Source organism: Salmo trutta, chromosome 35, assembly GCF_901001165.1.
Source record: "Salmo trutta chromosome 35, fSalTru1.1, whole genome shotgun sequence".
NCBI lineage: Eukaryota > Metazoa > Chordata > Actinopteri > Salmoniformes > Salmonidae > Salmo > Salmo trutta.
Window position 1 is genome coordinate 32,016,918 of NC_042991.1, and position 24,553 is coordinate 32,041,470.

Genomic DNA, 24,553 nt, shown 5'->3' on the forward strand with positions numbered 1-24,553 from the left:
GTAAATGTGTGCAATTACAAATGAGTAAAAGACTAATTATAAACTGGGTGGTTCGAGTCCTGGATGCTGATTGGCTGACAGCTGTGGCATATCAGACCGTACACCACAGGTATGATAAAACAATTGTTTCTGCTCTAATTACATTGGTAACCAGTTTATAATCGCAATAAGGCACCTCGGGGATATGTGGTATATGGCTAATATACCACGGCTAAGGGCTGTGTCCACGCACTCCGCATTGCGTCGTGCCTATGAACAGCCCTTAGAAGTGGTATATTGGACATTTACACCACACCTCCCGGGCCTTATTGCTTAATTATGCCCTAGCTGCAACAGTCAAATGTCTCAAAAACATTACGATGACAGTTTTCTAAAAACCTGTTTTCGCTTTTGTCATTATGGGTTAGTGTGTGTAGATTAATGGGGGGGTTATTTAAGCCATTTTAAAATAAGGCTGTAACGTAATAAAATGTTTAAAGAATGAAGGGGTCTGGAACACTTTCCGAATGCACTGTATATTTGTCCTGTTTCACTGCATGTACATGTGGGTAACCTGTACGAGTGTGAGGTGTGAAAGGAAATGTGTTTTTTGCATATCCTCAACTCCCTCGAAGAGTGGGGTCACAGCCAGGGATCAGCCATTATTGACGGCGACCATGGAGCAATTATGTTTAAAGCGACAGATTTTTCACCTTGTAACCTTTTGGTTACTAGCGCAGCGTTCTAACCGCTTGGCTTCCTGCCGTCGACATACCTAGGGCTTCAAATTATCCAAAATATTTGTACATTTGTTAGATGGTTATTTTTTGGTTTAAATACGCCAAAACGTCAGATTTTTATTTTTTTACTATCCTTTTAACACATGGTTATGTGGATGGTGCCTGAGAAAACATGATGAAGCCGCTCTGTAATAGCAGTGTGTTCCACTCAGAACAAACAGCTGAAGGAATACAACTAGACGTGCAATTGTCCCATAATCCTCAGAGTTCTCAACCATCCCCACTCAAGTACGGCATATCATGCCATTCCACAATCATGAGTTCCGCTGGCACGAGAAACACATTGGCTGAGCTCATCCCCAGAGGCCAATCGTTTAGAGACTGTGAAACCTGGCTTTTCTTCTGCTTAGAATGATTCCTGATAAAAAAACAGTTTGTTGCTTGTTTCAACATTTGGACAATTTGAGAGTCAATGTGATGTCATTGATGCGTAATGAAAACAAACAGAGAAGATGGCATGATGGCGGCAGGAAAGATTCCACACCTTACATGAGCACAGCTGACTCAGGGCACTATACTAGAAGAATGTGAAGTTTGAAATGGGACAATAGTAGCCGCAATGTTTAAAGGGTAATATAAAAAAGTAACTGGTGCACATTAATATTAAACGTATCGTTCATTTTATCGTTATGATAATTCAGTCAATTTATATAGGACCAGTCCATCCGGCTGGATAACCTGCTGGCTACCCGCGGACATCCGGATCGGGGCCTGTCAGTTCCATCCCCCAGCACCACCGCCCCGACGCCCATGGAGCTGGGAGGTGCTGCGCTTAGGGCGACCGGAGGAGGGGCTGTTCCCTGTACCATCTGTGGCCGCAGAGGGCACACTGATGGTCGGTGCTGGGGAGGTTGCTCTGGGAGTCCAGACCAGGTCTCCACCGTGCGCATCCCCTCTGAATATGCCGATTTGGCTCTCGCCTTCTGTAAGAAGAGGGCGACTCAATTACCACCCCATCGACAGGGGGATTGTGCGATAAATCTCCTGGTAGACGCAGCACTTCCCAGGAGTCACGTGTATCCCCTGTCACAGGAGGAGACGACGGCTATGGAAACATATGTCTCCGAATCCCTGGGGCAGGGGTACAGGGATCGAGGAATCAACCAAATCACTGTGGTACAGCTACCCGATGCCTCTCATTGCCTGTGCGATAGAGTCAATGCACGGGGCACGCTTCTTTACAAAATTGGATCTCAGGAGCGCTTACAACCTGGTGCATATCTGGGAGGGGGATGAGTGGAAGACGGCATTTAGTACCACCTCAGGGCACTATGAGTACCTCGTGATGCTGTACGGGTTGATGAATGCTCCATCAGTCTTCCAGGCCTTTGTAGACAAGATTTTCCGGGACCTGCACGGGCAGGGTGTAGATCGATGACATTCTGATATACTCCGCTACACGCGCCGAGCATGTGTCCCTGGTGCGCAGGGTGCTTGATCAACTAATGGAGCATGACCTGTACGTCAAGGCTGAGAAATGTCTGTTCTTCCAACAGTCCGTCTCCTTCCTAGGGTACCCCATTTCCACTTCAGGGGTGAGATTGAGAGTGACCGCATTTCAGCCATGCGTAATTGGCCGACTCCCACCACGGAAAAGGAAGTGCAGCGGTTTCTAGGGTTTGCCAACTACTACCGGAGGTTTATCCGGGGTTTTGGTCAGGTAGCGGCTCCCATTACCTCACTGCTGAAGGGGGGACCGGTGCGACTGCAGTGGTCGGCTGAGGCGGACAGGGCTTTTGGTCACCTGAGGGCTCCGTTTAGCTCGGCTCCCGTGCTGGCTCATCTGGATCCCTCTGTGCTTTCTTTTCGAAGAAGCTCAGCCCGGCGGAGAGAAACTATGATGTGGGGGACCGGGAGCTGTTGGCTGTTGTCAAGGCTCTGAAGGCGTGGAGACATTGGCTTGAGGGGGCTACACACTCTTTTCTCATCTGGACTGACCACCGCAATCTGGAGTCCATAAGGGCGGCGAGGAGACTGAACCCTTGCCAGGCAAGGTGGGCCATGTTCTTTACCCGTTTTGTTTTCACCCTGTCCTCCAGACCAGGTTCCCAGAACGCTAAGGCAGACGCACAATCCCGGACACAGAGGAGCGGTCCATAGATCACACTCCCATACTTCCGGCCACTTCCCTGGTGGCACCGGTGGTGTGGGAGCGGACATCAAGCAGGCATTACGTACAGAGCTCAATCCCCTCCAGTGTCTAGCTGGGCGTCTGTACGTTCCGTCTGCTGTCAGTGACTGTTTGATCTATTGGGCCCACACGTCACCCTCCTCTGGTCATCCTGGCATCAGTCGCACCGCTCCTGCGGTGGACGAATGGTTTAAGCGCTCGGAGGAGACCTGGGACGCCGCTCATGTACACCTGCAACGGGCCGTGAGGCATGAGAAGGCGAGCACCGACCTCCACCGCAGTGAGGCCCCGGTGTTCGCACTGGGGGACCGGGTCTGGCTCTCGACCCAAAACCTGCCCCTCCGCCTGCCCTGCCGGAAGCTGGGCCCACAGTTTGTGGGGCCATTCAAAGTCCTGAGGAGACTGAACAAGGTTTGCTACAGGTTACAGCTTCCCCCCGATTAGCGTATTAACCCCTCGTTCCATGTGTCTCTCCTCAGGCCGGTGGTGGCTGGTCCACTCCAGGAGTCTGAGGTGCGGGAGGTTCCTCCGCCCCCTCTGGACATCGAGGGGGCCCCCGGCGTATGCTGTTCGAGCCATACTGGACTCGAGGCGTCGGGCGAGGGGCCTTCAGTATCTTGTGGAGTGGGAGGGGTACGGTCTGGAGGAAAGATGCTGGGTGCCGGTGGAGGACGTATGTAGTGGTCTGGGTGTAGCTGGTGCAGAGGTGTCAGGCGCAGGACAGCAGAGATGAGTAACAGAAGTAACTTTACTCAAATATTCCAATAACATGTCGTAATACCGAGCCCACAATAACAGGCCGAACATACATCAAACAATCACGCACAAAAACCATGGGGAAAACAGAGGGTTAAATAATGAACATATAAATTGGGGAATTGAAACCAGGTGTGTAAAACAAAGACCAAACAAATGGAAAATGAAAAGTGGATTGGCGATGGCTAGAAGGCCGGTGACGTCGACCACCGAACGCCGCCCGAACAAGGAGAGGGACCGACTTCGGCGGAAGCCGTGACACAATATGAGTAGTTAAACAAAGTAACTTTTTCTTGTGTTGAAAGAATCAATGTTTGGATTCATTCACAAAAACGGAACTCGATTGCCTATTAATGAAAAATACTAGAACATTTTCAATACACTTCCTGGGATCTTGGTTAGTGGTTTTGGTTGAATAAGGGCTTATGTGAAGCTGTAATGGTTTTGGTTGAATAAGGGTTATGTGAAACTGTAATTTCAGTTAGAGCCAGTAGATGTCCTTACTCAGTCACTGCCCTCAATAATGAATTGCAGTAGTGAGTGATTGTCTCCACATAGGTATTTAAATAATCATAAAAGATGAACAACACATCAACATAATTGAGCAACTAAATAATTGAGTATGATATTGTAAACGTGTGTGATTACAAATGAGTCAGACTAAATATACCCTGGCTGCAACAGTCAAATGTCTCAAAAACATTACGATGGATGATGGAATACGTCTAGTCAGATTGTTGTCTGATTTCATGCTGTCTGCATCTTTCAAAGACCGGTGATAATAACTCTTATTATTTTCTTCCCATTTATAGCAACAGTGTTTTGCTAGAAGTAATCAGAAATCACGAGGCCAAACCTGAACATCTAGCGCTAACTTTAGACACACTTATGACTAGTATAGTCAGGTGACTAGATTCTGTATTCCAGTAGAACAAATGCCCTCTCACTTTCTTGAACTGGGTAAAGTCTGAAACTCAAGCCATGTCTCTTTCACACACAGGAGGCTACAGAGGGGAGAACGGCTCATAATAATGGCTGGAATTCCGCTCCAGTCATTACCACAAGCCCGTTCTCCCCAATTAAGCTGACACCAACCTCCTGTGCTTTCACACCATGTCTGGAGGCCAATGTCACTCGTGTATATTTTGACTGGGAAAATAAACCAAAAACCCATCTCCCCTATAGCGATACCACATTGGTTTATGCACCTGTTGATTTCCTGAGGGGCCTCACTGACCAAAAGCAACATCCAGCCAGAATAGAGAGATCTCTCACAACTTTGCTAAACAGAAGTATTTATTTGGAGCTTGGTATTGAAGCCTATTAAATTAACCATTTCAAATAAAGGGTGCTTATATTTGTCCTGTTTCACTGCATGTACAAGTGGGTAACCTTTACGAGTGTGAAACGAAAATGTGTTTTTTGCATATCCCAATTCCCCCTGGGATCACAGCCAGGGATCAGCCATTATTGACAGTGACCTTGTAGCAATCGACAGATGTTTCACCTTGTCAGCTCATGGATTCAAATGAGCAACCTTTCAGTTACTGGCCCAACGCTCTAACCGCTAGGCTACCTGCCATCGACAAACCTAAGGTATCAATTCATCCCAATTTAAAAAAATGTTGTTTTACTATCCCTTTAACACATGGTTATGTGGATGGTGCCTGAGAAAACATGATGAAGCAGCTCTGTAATAGCAGTGTTGCCACTCAGAACAAACAGCTGAAGGAATACAACTAGACGTGCAATTTTCCCATAAGCCTCAGGGTGTTCAACCATCACTCTGTAAATTCAATACTCTGTAAATTCAATTTCACTGTGAGTGAGTATCGAAGCTCAAGCACACAGGTAACTGCCAAAATAAAGGAAACCCGTGAGTAAATGAGGGATACAAAGAATATTGAAAGCAGGTGCTTCCACACAGGTGTGGTTCCTGAGTTAATTAAACTATTAACATCCCATCATGCTTAGGATCATGTATACAAATGCTGGGAATGTCATTATTCTGGCCATTGTTTTGTCTACCATGGCTAGAAGAGATCTCAGTGACTTTGAAAGAGGAGATACAAAAGAGCATAGGGGGTATAAAAGTGTGTGTGTGTGTGTGTGTGTGTGTGTGTGTGTGTGTGAGTCACCAGATCTCAACCCAAATTAACACTTATGGGAGATTCTGGAGCAGCGCATGACTGTTTTCCACCACGATCAACAAAAACATTTGTGGAAGAATGGTGTCGCATCCCTCCAATAAATGTCCAGTCACTTGTAGAATCTATGCCAAGGTGCATTGAAGCTGTTCTGGCGGCTCGTGGTGGCCCAACGCCCTATTAAAAAGACACTATGCTGGTGTTTCCTTTATTTTGGTAGTTACCTGTAGAACACAAGGTTCAAAAGTTGAGGAACATCCTGAGATAGTAGCCTGGGTTCCCGGCAACGCAACGTTAGATGTCCACTGGGGACTGATTTGTGGGGTGCAATAAAGGGCCGGGGTGTGATAGCTTCACCCAATCACGTCCACTAACGTGTTGACATATCTACAACCGTCCATCCCTAATCAAAACTATGGGCCAGGCTTTGGGTCAAGTCCTGCATCATTCCCCTGACAATCCCTCATTTCTTCTCTGGCGAGAACACCGAAGTGGGGACGCTTGGGGGGGAAAATCAAGATCTGCTTTGTTCCGAGTGCACATCCTTGGCCTGCACCTCAGGGCCTGAGCCTGTTAAAGAAGCTAGGATGACCAGTGAGGGAGAAGGCTTAACAAATTATATTCAAAAAGGGAGGTTTGCATGGATTCCTAGATCCATGTTAGAGGAGTCAAACTCCTATTAACACCTCAATGTCAGCAGTAGATATACAGGTAACTGCCCAAATAAAGGAAACACTGGAGTAAATGAGGGATACAAAGTATATTGAAAGCAGGTGCTTACACACAGGTGTGGTTCCTCAGTTAATTAAACAATTAAAATCTCATCATGCTTAGGATCATGTATAAAAATGATGGGCATGTCATTATCCTGGCCATTATTTTGGCTACTACAGTATGGCTATGCCCCCATAGCATGACAATGCCCCCATCCACAGGGCACGAGTGGCCACTGAATGGTTTGATGAGTATGAAAAACGATGTGAACCATATGCCATGGCCGTCTCAGTCACCAGAACTCAACACAATTGAACACTTATGGTAGATTCTGGAGCGGCGGCTGACAAGGGGTTTCCAATACCATCAACAAAACACCAAATTATGGAATTTCTCATGGAAATAGTTTCAGACACCAGAAGAATCTATGCCAATTTATGTTGGTGTTTCCTTTATTTTGGCAGTTACTTGTATGTACGACCAAGAGGTTGGGCGATATGTCGAATGCATTTGATTATTAAATTAATGTTTTAGCGCGATATTCAAAATAAACTTGTATTTTTTTGGTCGTTTTTAGTAGCGTTCATGTCCGCTTGTTTTCATGTTGTCTTTTTGGTCTAGTCTCCTTCAACTCCTTCTGAGATGTGTGCACCTTCCCATTCACTCACACAAGCCCCTGCTACTCACAATAAAGATGGGAGATCACTTCTTCCCCTCTGTCAAGCGGATTGAACTCGCTATATACAGTTGAGGTTTGGTCCAACAATCGGTCATATGGACACCAAAACACGTGGAGACATTTTACTGATATAGAGAAGTTACCCTGTTTTTTGTCTCAGCTACTTAAAAATTGCATGCAGATCCGACACTACTTAAACAGGAGTATCAATGAACATTCATTCTGGCACTAGCAGCATTTCAGCCAAAGACTGTTATACTAGCTGTCTAGTCTGTGTTTTATAAATGTGCAATAAGCACAAAACAATTATACTGAAAAAATATATAAAACGCAACAATTTCAACAATTTTACTAAGTTACAGTTCATACAAGATTAATAAATTAAGCCCAAATCTATGGATTTCACTTGCCCACCCACTGGGGAGCCAGGCCCAGCCAATCAGAATGAGTTTTTCCCCCACAAAAGGGCTTTATTACAGACAGAAATACTCCTCAGTTTCATCAGCTGTCCAGGTGGCTGTTCTCAGACGATCCCGTAAGTGAATAAGCCAGATGTGGAGGTCCTGGGCTGGCGTGGTTACAAGTGGTCTGCGGTTGAGGCCGGTTGGACGTACTGCCAAATTCTCTAAAACGACGTGAGGCGGTTTATGGCAGAGAAATTAACATTAAATTCTCTGGCAACACCTCTGGTGGACATTCCTGCAGTCAGCGTGCCAATTGCACGCCCCCCCCAAAACTTTACACATCTGTGGCATTGTGTTGTATGACAAAACGGCACATTTTAGTGTGGCCTTTTATTGTCTCCAGCACAAGGTGCACCTGTGTAATGATCATGTTGTTTCATAAGCTTCTTGATATGCCACACCTGTGAGATGGATGGATTACCTTGGCAAAGGAGAAATGCTCACTAACAGGGATGTAAACAGATTTGCGAACAAAATTTGAGAGAAATAAGCTTTTTGTGCGCATGAAACATTTTTGGGAAATTTTATTTCAGCTCATGAAATATGGGACCAACACTTTACATGTTGGGTTTATATTTTTGTTCAGTTTACAGTGCATTCGGAAAGTATTCAGACTGCTTGACTTTTTACACTTTGTTACGTTACAGCCTTACTCTAAAATGGATTCAATTGTTTCTTTTCCTCATCAATCTAGACACAATAGTCTTCTTGGGTATGACACTACAAGCTTGCCACACCTGTATTTGGAGAGTTTCTCCCATTTTTCTATGTAGATCCTCTCAAGCTCTGTCAGGTTGGATTGGGAGCGATGCTGTACAGCTATTTTCAGGTCTCTCCAGAGATATTCGATTGGGTTCAAGTCCGGGGTCTGGCTGGGCCACTCAAGGGCATTCAGAGACTTGTCCTGAAGCCATTCCTGCGTTGTCTTGGCTGTGTGCTTAGGGTCGTTGTCCTGTTGGAAGGTGAACCGTCGCCCCAGTCTGAGGTCCTGAGCAGGTTTTCATCAAGGAGTTATTTGTACTTTGCTCCGTTCATCGTTCCCTCGATCATGACTGGTCTCCCAGTCCCTGAAAAACATCCCCACAGCATGATGCTGCCACCACCATGCTTCACCGTAGGGATGGTGCCAGGTTTCCTCCAAAATGTATATTGGCCATATACCACACCTCCTCGGGACTTATTGCTTAAGTATATCAGCATTGGTCTTTACGCTAGCCTGAAGAGGAAACATCATGGTTCAACTTAGGCAGGATCAACTGATGACATTTGGGGGGAACTGACAGAGCTGACCCCTCAGACACATCCAGCTGTGATTGGGAGTCCCATAGTGCGGCGCACAATTGGCCCAGCGTCGTCCGGGTTTGGCCGGGGTAGGCCTTCATTGTAAATAACAATTTGTTCTTAACTGACTTGCCTAGTTAAATGGTTAAATAAAATGTTTACAATTCTCATACACCCTAAACATTCTTATAGGAATGTCTCAACTCCAACTGAGGAAAAGCCAAAATGTTGACGGTTTAGTCCAAACAAAACAAGCCAGAGGGGACAGGGTTGGGAAGAGAAGAGAAGGAGGACAAAACAAGAAGGTAGCAGTGGCAGAGCCGACAAGCTTCAACAAAAGATGCTGACTGGCTCACTTCCTGAATCCTGACAACATAACTGGTTGTAGGGTCTACGACCCATTCAATGAGTCTTTGGAATGGGTACTAATAATGAGGACCACTCTGGCATTGACCCTCATGGATGCAAATTAGTCTCTAAGGGTGTATTCACACCTAGTTCTGAGCTAATGTTCGAATAACTTAGATTATTTGCTACATTGTATATATTTTTGGTTGGTCCAGTTGCTTTTTTATTGCCAAATGTCAAACAAACTAAAATGCCTAGACAACCAGGTGTTCAAGTCATTTGTTTTATTGGAGGAAAACGTCTCATGCTAAATCCATTCTAAGAATGACTTGTGTCCCAAACATCATTAGTTTTGCTTTGGTCTTCCAACAACATGCAGGAGAACACTTGTGGTTACAGCAGCTATGGTTAACAGGCTAGATTCAGTAGCCTATATCCCTGGTAGGGTATAGCACCCTCTCCCCTAACCTGCATCAGATGCCAGATGCCTCAAAAAATGCACTGCTACTGACTAAATGTTTCAGAGATATTAAGTTAGGGAAGGCTACTGTGTGCATTTCATCAAACGCTCGCAGTCAAACAATCAATAATACTTCTCACCTGCTTTGAACCGCACCATGGTGCGGATGGAATAAGACCAAGACTAGAGGTCGACCGATTAATTAGGGCCGATTTCAAGTTCACAACAACCGGTAATTGGTATTTTTGGGCAGCGATTTTATTTATTTTACACCTTTATTTAACTAGGCAAGTCAGATTAAGAACACATTCCTATTTTCAATGATGGCCTAGGAACGGGGGTTAACTGCCTTGTTCAGGGGGGGATTTGTTTTTGCAACCTTCGGTTACTAGTCCAACCACCTGCCTTACATTGCACTCCACGAGGAGCCTGCATGGCAGGCTGACTACCTGTTACGCGAGGGCAGCAAGAAGCCAAGGTAAGTTGCCAGCTAGCATTAAACTTACCTTATAAAAAACGATCAATCTTAGCATAATCACTAGTTAACTACACATGGTTGATGATATTACTAGTTTATCTAACGTGTCCTGCGTTGCATATAATCGATGCGGTGCCTGTTAATTTCTCATCAAATCACAGCCACCTTCGACAAACGGGTGATGATTTAACAAGCGCATTTGCGAAAAAAGCACTGTCGTTGCACCAATGTACCTAACCATAAACATCAATGCCTTTCTTTAAAATCAATACACAAGTATATTTTTAAACCTGCATATTTAGTTAATATTGCCTGCTAACATGAAATTGTGTCACATCTCTAGCGTTCATTGCACGCAGAGTCAGGGTATATGCAACAGTTTGGGCCGCCTGGCTCGTTGCGAACTAATTTGCCAGAATTTTACGTAATTATGACATAACATTGAAGGTTGTGTAATGTAACAGGAATATTTAGACATAGGGATGCCACCCGTTAGATAAAATACAGAACGGTTCCGTATTTCACTGAAAGGAAAAACGTTTTGTTTGTGAGATGATAGGTCATTAATATAATCGAATCCAGAAACTAAGGCTCGTATTTCTGTGTGTTTATTATATTATAATTAAGTCTATGATTTGATATTTGATAGAACAGTCTGACTGAGTGGTGGTAGGCTCAGCAGGCTCGTAAGCATTCATTCAAACAGCACTGTCATGCGTTTTGCCAGCAGCCCTTCGCTGTGCTTCAAGCATTGCGCTGTTTATGACTTCAACCTGGGTGGGTAAAATTTGTGGAACGTTCCAACAGGAATCTATTCCAAAAACTTCGTAAATAACAAGGTTGCCAAAAAACAACGCATACAAAGTTGTATAGCGGCAGAATAAGATACCGGGTAGGGAGTGGTATATTTCATTGCGTTTTTCACTCATCACGTTTATTCCGAAAAATGTCTGTCCTCACTCTGGTTGCCTATGGACAAACATTAAGAATAAGCTACGTGGTGAGATGCCTATTCGGCAGCTAGTTAGCTAGGTTTGTATGCGTTGCTACTTTGTATGCGTTGTTGGTTGGCAACCTTTTACTTTACGTTTTTTGGAACAGATTCCTGTTGGAACGTTCCACAAATTATACCCACCCCTTCAAGCCTATCAACTCCCAAGATTAGGCTGGTGTAACCGATGTGAAATGGCTAGCTAGTTAGCGGGGTGCGCACTAATAGCGTTTCAAACGTCACTCGCTCTGAGACTTGGAGTAGTTGTTCCCCTTCCTCTACATGGGTAACGCTGCTTCGAGGGTGGCTGTTGTCGATGTGTTCCTGGTTCAAGCCCAGGTAGGAGCGAGGAGAGGGACGGAAGCTATACTGTTACACTGGCAATACTAAAGTGCCTATAAGAACATCCAATAGTCAAAGGTATATGAAATACAAATCTTATAGAGAGAAATAGTCCTATAATAACTATAACCTAAAACTTCTTACCTGGGAATATTGAAGACTCATGTTAAAAGGAACCACCAGCTTTCATATGTTCCCATGTTCTGAGCAAGGAACTTAAACGTTAGCTTTCTTACATGGCACATATTGCACTTTTACTTTATTCTCCAACACTTTGTTTTTGCATTATTTAAACCAAATTGAACATGTTTCATTATTTATTTGAGGCTAAATTGATAATATAATACATAAATACTAAGTTAAAATAAGTGTTCATTCAGTATTGTTGTAATTGTCATTATTACAAATAAATCAATTAAATAAAAAATTACAATTAAAAAAATAATAATAAAAATAGGACGATTAAGCGGTATGGGCTTTTTTTGGTCCTCCAATAATCAGTATCGGCGTCGAAAAATCATAATTGGTCGACCTCTAACCAAGACCACACTTTGAGCGAATGACAGTGCATTGTTAAGTCCAAGCTAACCGAACTAAGTGGAAAACAACAAAAAAATACAAATATTTGGTGTGAAAGCCCCATAAGAAAGAGCGAAGACAGCAATCATTAGCTATAATGACATATGCAAGAGCTGCAGCTAATGCAGTTAGCATGTCCATGTGCCTCAATACCCAAAAACCTAAGACAAAGAAAAAATAACTTCAAACCTGAACTTCTTTCAAACAGCTGAAGTTTTGGGTGGGGTAAATGGGGTGTACTCTATGCATCACATATGTTTTAGAGCCCTGGGTGGACGTTTTGGTTTTTGCCCTAGCACTAAAAAACTGAGTCAAATAATCAAAGCTTGAAAAAGAGTTGGTTATTTGAATCAGCTGTGTAGAGCTAGGGCAAAAAAAAAATAATGTACACCCAGGGAGGGCCCCAGGACAGAGTTCGGGAGACCCTGTTTTAGAGAACCGTGATGTCAGAAAGCAACATTATTATGAGTTGTGCCACCCATTGCGTCGTATATTTCTTGAGGCACACTTTCATACGCATTGTCCTACACGCATTTCTAGTTCACAAAATATATACGATGTCACTACACATAGAAACTCTGTAGACTATAAAAACCCTTACTGTAGGGCTTCCAGTCACCCCTTCAGATAAGGGCCAGTAGACAAAATGGGAAGACTCACTTTCTTCACTCAAACTGCCATACATGCTCGTCAAATTCCAGAAGCTTATCTTAGGGCTCCCAAATGGCACAGCGGTCTAAGGCACTGCATCTAAGTGCTAGAGGCGTCACTACAGACCCTGGTTCGATTCCAGGCTGTATTACAACCAGCCGTGATTAAAAGTCCCATAGGGCGGCGCACAATTAGCCCAGCGTCGTCCGGGTTAGGCCAGGGTAAGCAGTCATTGTAAAATAAGAATTTGTTCTTAACTGACTTGCCTAGTTAAATAAAAGGTTAAATAAAATAATGAGTGGGACCATTTTTCTGGGTAGGAGGTAAACCCCCTAAGTGTTACAAATGTACTAAAAATAGGCCCATGTGGTGAATCCGCCCCCTCAGTTTCAGAGGCTTCCTGTGAGAGGAAATGTGAAGATTCATCCCTAAAACTACACTCCAATGAGGCCCTAGAGGACTCTGGGAGTGACACATTTCCCTACTGGGATAGATGTCAGTTGATAGGCTATATATGGAATATGGACCATCACAGATTAAGCTGGAATAGATTTGCCAGTTTGCCCAGGGAGAAAAATATATATATATATTATATATATATATTAATATATATATATATATATATATATATATATATATATGACATTTTTATTTATTTTATGGAATGGTCTTTCGTTATTATTTCAAACATGCGTTTACAGTTTCACACACTAACCAGGTTTCCATCCAACCTTTTTATGCAAGTAAAGTATATGTCCGATACATTTTTTTTTTTTTTAAAGTCACAACAGGCCTGATAGAAACCTCAAATTTGTCTGTAAACTTTCCAAATGTAGGCAAAACTAAATACGCTAGGCAAGGTGGGATATCATTTTGTTTCTAAAATGATGGTGGTGGAAACACCTTCATGTGCAAATATTGATATAATAACCATCATATCAAAGTAAACTTGGGAGTCACACGATGACATGTGGGGTCAGGAAAGCATGCAGTTTATTAGGCTACAGATGAAATAAGTTATAATGAACTTCACTGTGTGGTGAAACTGCACGGTGATGAGCTTGAGCTCATTCACAACAAAATAAATCGAGGGTCTTATTCTGGTGACATGATGAGCGATGATTGCCTGCCTTTTGACAAATAAAAAAGGACCTTGCTATTTTGTCCATAATCATTTCATCATGTAGGTACTGTAGCCTACCCGCACAGTATCTGTGAGCTGTTGGCTAGAGCGCATGTACCAAAACCAAAGTGGGCACACATTCGCTATGTTGGGCAAATTTTTGTGTGAAAAAAATGATCAGAAGAGGTAAAAATTTGATGGAAAGACATTTAACTTGTATTTTTAAACCGCAAAACGAATGTTTATGTGAACTACGTCATCAGGCAAAACCTTCTATCCACAACAATTCAATTTAATGGAAACATCTCTCCTCGGAAAATGCAGATTTTAGAATATTTGCATGACAAGCTGTTGGATGGAAACTTAGCTACTGATACACATGAAAATGGAGTATACAATTTATTCTGTATTATCATAGGATGTCATTGATTTTATTATTGGTAGTTATGGTCTTGTCTCATTGCTGCAACTCCCGTATGGACTCGGGAGAGGCGAAGGTCGAGAGCCGTGAGTCCTCTGAAGCACAACCCAACCAAGCCGCACTGCTTCTTGAAACAACGCCCGCTTAACCCTTAAGCCAGCCGCACCAATGTTTCGGAGGAAAGACCATACACCTGGCGACCGTGTATGCGTGCACTGCGCCCGGCCTGCCACAGGAGCCGCTAGTGCTCGATGGGACAAGAACATTCCCGTGGGCCAAACCCTTCCCTAACCCGGACGACGCTGGGCCAATTGTGCGCCGCCCAATGGGTCTCCCGGTCGTGGCCGGCTGCGACAGAGCCTGGACTCGAACCAGGATCTCTAGTGGCACAGCTAGCACTGCGATGCAGTGCCTTAGACCACTGCCCCCTGTCCTTGATTGTTTTTTTAATGTATATATATATATATATATATATACATTAAAAAAACATTATATATATATATATATATATATATATATATATATATATATATATATATATATATATATATATATATATATATATATATATATATATATATATATATATATCCAACCACCTGTTGGCTAAAGTCTAATCTAAATTTTGAGAGCTTGTGTTTTGCCTCAATATGGAGGCCATTATATTTTTTTGTGTGTTTTTGGTTCATGTGGTTCATTGCTACATCTAAGACTGCATCAGGTCTGAACATGAGAAATGTAACTGGCCAACAAATGCCTTACACATATAATCCTGATATGAGGCAGATCATGGAATGGAACCATTTCATAATCATGAGTTCTGCTGGCAGGAGATACACTGGCTGAGCTCATCCCTGGTGGAAAATCGTTTCGAGATTGTGAAACCTGTATTTTCTTCTGCTTAGAATGATTCTTGATAAGAACAGTTGGTTGTTTGTTTCAACATTTGGACAATTTGAGAGTCACCGACGTCATTGATGAGCAATGAAAACAGAAGACAGACAACATAATGGAAGCAGCAAAAATTCCACACCTCAAATGAGCACAACTGACTCAGTGAAGGCAGGTCTTGTTGCTTGTTATTGTCCTTTGACAAGACAAGACATGTACTAAGAAACCTTCAACAGTTGACAAGATGTGGGTGTCTTTCTCACCAGTGCTGTGATCTTTTTAGAGGAGTGCCACGTCACTCAAACAGCACTTCACCCAACACTTACATATTTTCCCAAAAACTGAACAAACCTGCCTTACGCTCACGATGTAGTCTACTTGCTTTGTATCCCACTTTCTTACAATAAAAAGTCACTATACACATGCACCACCATTCATTCAATGACCAATAACATACCTAGCTCACAGAGTAAGCCTGATACACAACTCCAGTCATTTAGAAGATAAATCTAATTACCAAAGATTCACTTTGGAAAGTGCACTGATGGCTCCAGGAATTATCTTGTGGGGTCCACTTAGGGCCCGTTTCCTGGTCATAGTTCATGGCTGGACCTGGACTAAAAAGCACTTTGGGAGTCTCCATTCAACAAGTCCAGGACTACGCTGAATCTGTTCTAGGGAAACTGGCCCTTAAAAAGGGCCCTCCTGTTTTCTGGAGGAAGACACCCTGACGGGGATCAGGTTGCTCTCCTTTCCAAACAGGAAAGGCCTCATCCTGTAAGGATTGAAGGGGGGTCCCTTACTACAGCTTCCTGAACCAAGCTCTTCATGGAGAGTGGGTCATTTGAAAACCATCCAAGGCAGCAATGTTGTGCCACTGCCATCAGGCAAACCTATTCTGCTATACCTTTTGTCTTCTTACTCAAATGGCCCGTTCAGACTTCCAGAATGGTACTACTGTGAAGCTTGTGCTAGGATATCATTCACAAATCCTGTGAGTGGTTAAGGCAAGACCTGTGTGTGTGTGAGAAATATATAAAAATCACACAGTACCAGTCAAGTTTGCACACAGCTACTCATCCAGGTTTCTTTATTTTTACTATTTTCTACATTGTAGAATAATAGTGAAGATATCAAAACTATGAAATAACACATATGGAATCATGTAGTAACCAAAAAAAAAAGTGTTAAACAAATTTTAAAAAATATTTTAGATATCGCAAAAACCATCAACCGCTATGATGAAATTGGCTCTCATGAGGACTGCAACAGGAAAGGAAGTTTTTCTTTATTCAACTAGGTGAGTCAGTTAAGAACAAATACTTATTTACAATGACGGCCTACCCTGGCCAAACACTAACGATGCTGGACCAATTGTGCACCGCCCTATGGGTCTCCCAATCACGGCCGTTTGTGATATAGCCTGGAATCGAACCCAGGGTCTGTAGTGACGCCTCTAGTACTGAGATGCAGTGCATTAGACCGCTGAGCCACTCGGGAGAGTTACCTCTGCTGCAGAGGATAAGTTCCTTAGAGTTAACTGCACCTCAGATAGCAGCCCAAATAAATGCTTCACAGAGTTCAAGTAACAGACATCTCAACATCAACTGTTCAGAGGGGAGTGGGTGAATCAGACCTTCATGGTTGAATTGTTGCAAAGAAACCACTACTAAAATGACACCAATAAGAAGAAGAGACTTGCTTGGGCCAAGAAACACGAGCAATGGACATTAGACCGGTGGAAATCTGTCCTTTGGTCTGATGTGTCCAAATTTGAGATATGTGGGAACTCCTTCAAGACTGTTGGAAAATCATTCCAGGTGAAGCTGGTTGAGAGAAAGCTGTCAAGGCAAAGGGTGGCTACTTTGAAGAATCTAAAATATAGTTTGATTTAACACTTTTTTGGTTACTACATGACTCTATACGTTTTATTTCATAGTGTTGATGTCTTCACTATTCTTCTACAGTGTAGAAAATAGTAAAAATAAAAACCCTTGAGTGAGTGGGTGTGTCCAAACTTTTGACTAGTACTGTATATATGGGGGAGTACAGTGTGTACACCATACTGTTATTGACTACAGATAGAAATTACTCATTTGATTAGAGCATCAGGAGTTAGTCTACATAAAGCAGACTCTTCCTTGTGAGTGTATTCATACAGCATTCCATCCCCAGTCCATTGTGTGAAATCTGAGTTGGACCGCAGGCAGACTGTAGTAAAATGGAGAATTCATGGCATGTGGACTGGGCCCAGCAGAGCATTTCAAAGCCCTCCTTCCACAAACACTGTAGGCTCCCTGCACCACCACCATTGACTATCCTTGTTAGAGCAGGGTTTCCTTCATTTGTGTGTGCCCTTCGTGGTTGTAGGGTTAGCAACACACACTTTGCTATAAAGAACCTAAGCAGTAATCTTGATAATTTACATGTCGTCATGGCAACAGTTTAGATCATTGTAAGCATGCCAGGGTATAAGGTCAGAGAGCAAAATACAGCCGTAGCTGTTAGACCATTACGGAGGACATTGTACTGCATTTACTAGTCAGCCATCTGTTCAGGGTAGTACTAGTCAAACAATCGTATGTACAGACCGAAGGTCCCAGAGACATGAATAGCGATGGCATGTTGACTGAGCATTATGTTCCAAACAAAGACTGTAAAACTATACCACATGCCTCAGTTGTCCAATGAACGACAGACTGTTGACACACTGTACCGCATTGTTTTCATATTTCCATCACAGACCTTTGCCACATGTTGATGGGGGCAGAAATTCATCGGGAGACAATCGCAGCAAATGTCAAACATGCTTTCTTTCTCCAGGGCCAGTTGCACCTGATTCACGAAGCTGCCGCTGATCAACCAGATCTCAGCAACAGGCAATATAGGACACAAATGTCTTGAGGATCATGGAGTTCTTAAGGCTTGGTGCCTTTGTTGGCCTACATGGCTCATATTTCCTTTTTTTGTGCTAACGGTTTCTTTTCCCACAGAGTAGCCTTTATCTGTCTGGGATCAGAAAAATGGCGAGAGTGGATTGGCACCCCAGCGTCGTGAGCCACAGGCCAGACTCCGTCATCCCAGAGAGGAAGTGGGTGTGCCTACCACTGCCCCTGCCTTGACACTGCTTAGCCCTTACACATGGGACCTATTGTTGCATACTTTCCACATGTTCCACCATTCAGAAATGGCTTCACAATGCTAGTCCCAGCATGACGGCATGATTGAGGATGGAGAGAGGACAACCTAAAAGTATATTATATATATATATATACACACACACACACACACACACACACACACACACACACACACACACACACACACACACACACACACAAAGCATTCGGAAAGTATTCCGACCCCTTGACTTATTCCACATTTTGTTACGTTACAGCCTTACTATAAAATAGTTTTTTGGTTCTCTCATTCCACACACACACAATACCCCAAAATGACAAAGCAAATACAGGTTTAGACATTGTTGCAAATGTATATATAAAAAAATATATCACATTTACATAAGTATTCAGACCCTTTACGCAGTACTTTGTTGAAGCACCTTGGCAGTGATTACAGCCTTGGGTCTTCTTGTTTATGAAGCTACAAGCTTGGCACACCTGTATTTGGGGAGTTTCTCCCATTCTTCTCTGCAGATCCTCACAAGCTCTGTCACGGAGGGGAGCGTCGCTGCTCAGCTATTTTCTGGTTTCTCCAGAGATGTTCGATTGGGTTCAAGTCCGGGCTCTGCATGGGCCACTCAAGGACATTGAGACTTTTCCAAAGCCACTCCTGTGTTGTCTTGGCTGTGTGCTTAGGGTCGTTGTCCTGTTGGAAGGGGAATCTTCACCCTAGTCTGAGGTACTGAGCGCTCTGGAGCAGGTTTTTAAATCAAGGATCTCTGCACTTTGCTCTGTTCATCTTTCCCTTGACCCTGACTAGTTTCCCAGTCCCTTCTGCTGAAAAACATCCCCACAGCATCATGGTGCTGTCACCACCATGCTTCACCGTAGGGATGGTGCCAGGTTTCCTCCAGATGTGACACTTGACATTCAGGCCAAAGAGTTCAATCTTGGTTTAATCAGAACAGATTATCTTGTTTCTCATGGTCTGAGAGTCCTTTAGGTGTCTTTTGGCAAACTCCAAGCAGGCTGTCATGTGCCTTTTACTGAGGAGTGGCTTCCATCTTGCCACTATCATAAAGGCCTGATTGGTGGAGTGCTGTAGAGATGGTTGTCCTTCTGAAAGGTTCTCCCATCTCGACAGAGGAACTCTGGAGCTCTGTCAGAGTGACCATCACTTTCTTGGTCACCTCCCTGACCAAGGCCCTTCTCCCCCGATTGCTCAGTTTGGCCAGGCAGCCAGCTCTAGGGAGAGTCTTGGTGGTTCCAAACTTCTTCCATTTAAGAATGATGGAGGCCACTGTGTTTTTGGGGAACTTCAATGTTGCACTAATGTTTGCTTTCCTTCCCCAGATCTGTGCCTCGACACAATTCTGTCTCGGCGCTCCACGGACAATTCCTTCAACCTTATGGCTTGGTTTTTGCTCTGACATGCACTGTCAACTGTGAGACCTTTTATTGACAGATGTGTGCCTTTCCAAATCATGTCCAATCAATTGAATTTACCACATGTTTCTACAACTTGGAGCCCACATCTCAAGGATGATCAATGGAAACAGGATGCACCTGAGCTCAATTTCAAATCTCATAGCAAAGGGTCTGAATACTTATGTCTGATTTTTATACATTTGCAAACATTCCAAGAAACCTTTTTTCGCTTTGTGATTTTGGGGTATTGTGTGTAGATTAATGAGGACTTTTTTATTTAACTCATTTTAGAGTAAGGCTGTAACGTAACAAAATGTGGAAAAAGTCAAGGACTCTGACCGAATGCACTGTATTATAACATTACGAGACTGAATTCAATCAATCGCAGAGGTTTGGCTTTGAACGTTTATGCTGTATTTTAAAGGATGTGTAGTTTCATGTCCATTTCCAATAAGAATGTCTGCAAGAAGAACAGTTTGAGAGGAAGGGTTAACACCGCTGATAAAGAGCTAACATTCTGCAGTGCGGTTTTCCTTTATCTGTAACTGATTCCTTCAGCATTTCCATGTATCGTTACACACATTTACATGTTGATGGAAATCTCTCCATCTGAATAAAGATACCGTGACCTCAATTATTCTCTGTCATATGCATGTTGCCCAGTGTGGCAGTGGAAAGAGTGACTAGCCTGCTGTCAACCACATTTGTGTTGGCAAGGGCTGTATTATTTCCATGTGAACATTGCGTATAACTTAGGCCATTGATTCAACATATCTTACAATGACTCGTTGACATAAAAAAAACAAATTATCCTTTAACATTTTACATGTTCTCAATGCACAACAGCAAATATATATTTGCTCAGCGGTGACAGTGTACAAAGCCCAAATAACAACTACAAGGTTGTTTCTGTTGACCAAGACACTGATAACGAGGTTTGTGATGATATAGGTTGCTATGGTTCATTGATCCACAAAGATATTCACAGGTCGGCTCGGGCGATATATTGTTTATACCGTATTTCGAAATACTATGATTTTCCGTACCGGGGGGGGGGGGGGGGGGGGGGGCATCCCCACCTCGCAGGAGGCTGCATGCACCACTGCTTATGACTAACTATAAGTTAAGTATAACTATAAGAAATCTAAGATGTATCAAATAAATGACATCCAGCTATACATTTGCTTACTTGCTAGCTAAGTGGCAAGACATCAAGATTAATTTGTTGGTTACAGCAGAGACGTACAATCCTCTCCTGGATCAAGATCCCTGTTCCATAAATTGTTTTGTGTGTAAAGATTTTGAATAGCGCCCCTTGTGCGCACTTCTGGTATTACCATATATCTCGTTAGGTACAGAAACTAGAGGTCGACCGATTAATCGGAATGGCCGATTAGGGCCGATTTCAAGTTCATAACATTCGGTATTTTTGGCCACCGATTTGCTGATTTTTATTTATTTACACCTTTATTTAACTAGGCAAGTCAGATTAAGAACACATTCTTATTTTCAATGATGGCCTAGGAACGGGGGTTAACTGCCTTGTTCAGGGGGGATTCGGGGATTCGTTTTTGCAACCTTCCGGTTACTAGTCCAACGCTCTAACCACCTGCCTTACATTGCACTCCACGAGGAGCCTGCATGGCAGGCTGACTACCTGTTACGCGAGGGCAGCAAGAAGCCAAGGTAAGTTGCCAGCTAGCATTAAACTTACCTTATAAAAAACTATCAATCTTAACATAATCACTAGTTAACTACACATGGTTGATGATATTACTCGTTTATCTAACGTGTCCTGCGTTGCATATAATCGATGAGGTGCCTGTTAATTTCTTATCAAATCACAGCCTACTTCAACAAACGGGTGATGATTTAACAAGCGCATTTGCAAAAAAAAGCACTGTCGTTGCACCAATGTACCTAACCATAAACATCAATGCCTTTCTTTAAAATCAATACACAAGTATATATTTTTAAACCTGCATATTTAGTTAATATTGCCTGCTAACATGAATTTGTGTAACTTCTCTTGCGTTCCATGCAAGCAGTCAGGGTATATACAGCAGTTTGGGCCGCCTGGCTCATTGCAAACTGTGTGAAGTCCATTTATTCCTAACAAAGGCCGTAATTAATTTGCCAGAATTGTACATAATTATGACATAACATTGAAGGTTGTGCAATGTAACAGGAATATTTATACTTAGGGATGCCACCCATTAGATAAAATACGGAACAGTTCCGTATTTCACTGAAATAATAAACGTTTCGTTTTCGAAATGAGTTTCCGGATTCGACCATATTAATGACCAAAGGCTCGTATTTCTGTGTGTTATGTTATAATTAAGTCTATGATTTGATATTTCATAGAGCAGTCTGACAGAGCAATGGTAGGCAGCAGCTGGCTCGTTAGCATTCATTCAAACAGCACCTTCGTGCATTTTGCCAGCATCTCTTCGCAATTCTTCAAGCATTGCGCTGTTTATGACTTCAAGCCTATCAACCCCCTGAGAATATGGATAGCTAGTTAGCGGGTGCGCGCTAATAGCGTTTCAAACGTCACTCGCTCTGAGACTTGGGAGTGGTTGTTCCCCTTGCTCTACATGGGTAACGCTGCTTCGAGGGTGGCTGTTGTCGATGTGTTCCTGGTTCGAGCGAGGAGAGGGACGGAAGCTATACTGTTACACTGGCAATACTAAAGTGCCTATAAGAACATCCAATAGTCAAAGGTATATGAAATACAAATCTTATAGAGAGAAATAGTCCTATAATAACTATAACCTAAAACTTCTTAACTGGGAATATTGAAGACTCATGTTAAAAGGAACCACCAGCTTTCATATGTTCTCATGTTCTGAGCAAGGAACTTAAATGTTAGCTTTCTTACATGGCACATATTGCACTTTTACTTTCTTCTCCAACACTTTGTTTTTGCATTATTTAAACCAAATTGAACATGTTTCATTATTTATTTGAGGCTAAATTGATAGTATTTATGTATTATATTAAGTTAAAATAAGTGTTCATTCAGTATTGTTGTAATTGTCATTATTACAAATAAATAAAATCGGCTTTTTTTGGTCTTCCAATAATCGGTATCGGCGTTGAAAAATCATAAATCGGTCGACCTCTAACAGAAACTGTATGAAAATCTGGATACCGCCCAGCTCTATTCCCATAGCTTTGCAAGAAAGATATGAACATGGATGGTAATGCAGAAGGTGACTGAGGCCTCCACTGGAGGTGGCAAGAATATGATTCTTAGTTATTAACTGTAGAATCATTCTCAGTGGTGTGAAAGGTACAGAAATTCACAACAAATGCAGAGATGTCTCGAATATTGCTGCAGGCTGTGCTGTCTGAAAGGGCATTAACCTAAGGAATGCAAGGCCTTTGGCCCATCAAAACACATTCAGAAAGAGATGCCAGACATTGAACTATCGACAACACATTACTGATTCCAAGAAAGATGTAAAAATCAGTGCCTTGTGGCCAGTGTGCTTTCACAAGTGGGCAGCACATGACGGTCATGTTTTCAGGTGGCCATGCTCAGGTGCAGTAGCAAGCTTAGCGGTATTTAGAAAAGGGTGGAGCAAATCCATCTCTAGGCCAACAGATCAATTATCCCACAGGCTGTTGTAATACAATCAGCTGATGTAAATAGACACATTTCCGGGTTGATTCTACAATGACGCACATACTCAAGGTGCAGGCAATGATGTATTAAATAACTTACCTTGGAGTAATCGGAGGCTGAAAATGTAGGCTAGTGAAATACTATATGGACGTATGGCAGAAAACAGCTGAAAATGTGATTTTTTTTTGCAAAGAAATGAACAGGATTGATAGCACTTAGATGCGTACATGAGTCAGGCTCACAGTTTCGTGATTTTGCCCTGTCTGCAACCTCAAGATCGGTGTCACCATCGCTCCAAGAGAGGATTCCCTCAAGGACAGAGGTCAAACACATTAAACATACTGCTGGGTTTAGTAAAAAAGTTTAATATACTTTAAAATGACTACAACCAAATCAAAACGGGGTAGAAATGATAATGGACTTACATTTATACAGTTTCTTGACCGTGTCCAGTTCGCTAATAATCCCTGAAACTAAAGCTCGACGGTCAGGGAGTATCGCAAATAGAGGAATATTGTTTGCAAAGCGAGGAAACAGCTAATTTTTCGAGCGGCCCCCCGTTGAACACTGAATGCGGCCCCTGGGGCAACATTTGTTCGACACCCCTGGTCTAGGCTAACAGTTAAGACTTTGGTGGGTCCAGGGTTTAGACCCTGCTCATGGACACGTTGCGTCCAATGATAAATACATTTGTCCTGTTCCACATATGTACACGTGTGTAACCTCTACAAGTGAGATGAAATGGAAATGTGATTTATTTTTCATATCCTACTCCCCTTCCTGAGAGTGGGGTCACGGCATGGGATGAGCCATGATTTATGGTGACTAGGGTTTAGTGCCCTGCTCATGGACAGATCGACAGATTTGTTTTAACCTAGTTTGCTCAGGGATTTGAACTAGCAACCAACGCTCTAACCGTTAGACTACCTGCCATCCACTTGTAGCCTCTCTTTTGCATTGACAGTAAGTGTTGTCAGTGATTAGGCTTTATATAGGCGGTCCAACATTGGATCATTGATATACTCTTCACAACCATACACCATCAACAATAGAACAACTTTACCAAAATGTTTCAGAACTATGAAAGCTGCTTTATCTCAGGCATGTGAACGTGTAACTTTTAAATGGGTCACA

The 24,553-nt window shown here is 42.9% G+C and overlaps 1 protein-coding gene across 1 annotated transcript in view; it reads right to left on the minus strand.

Moving 5' to 3' along the window:
* The window catches only part of LOC115175077 (uncharacterized), a 73,333-nt gene that overhangs the window by 48,035 nt on the left and 745 nt on the right, over window positions 1-24,553 (minus strand). The window lies entirely within an intron of this gene.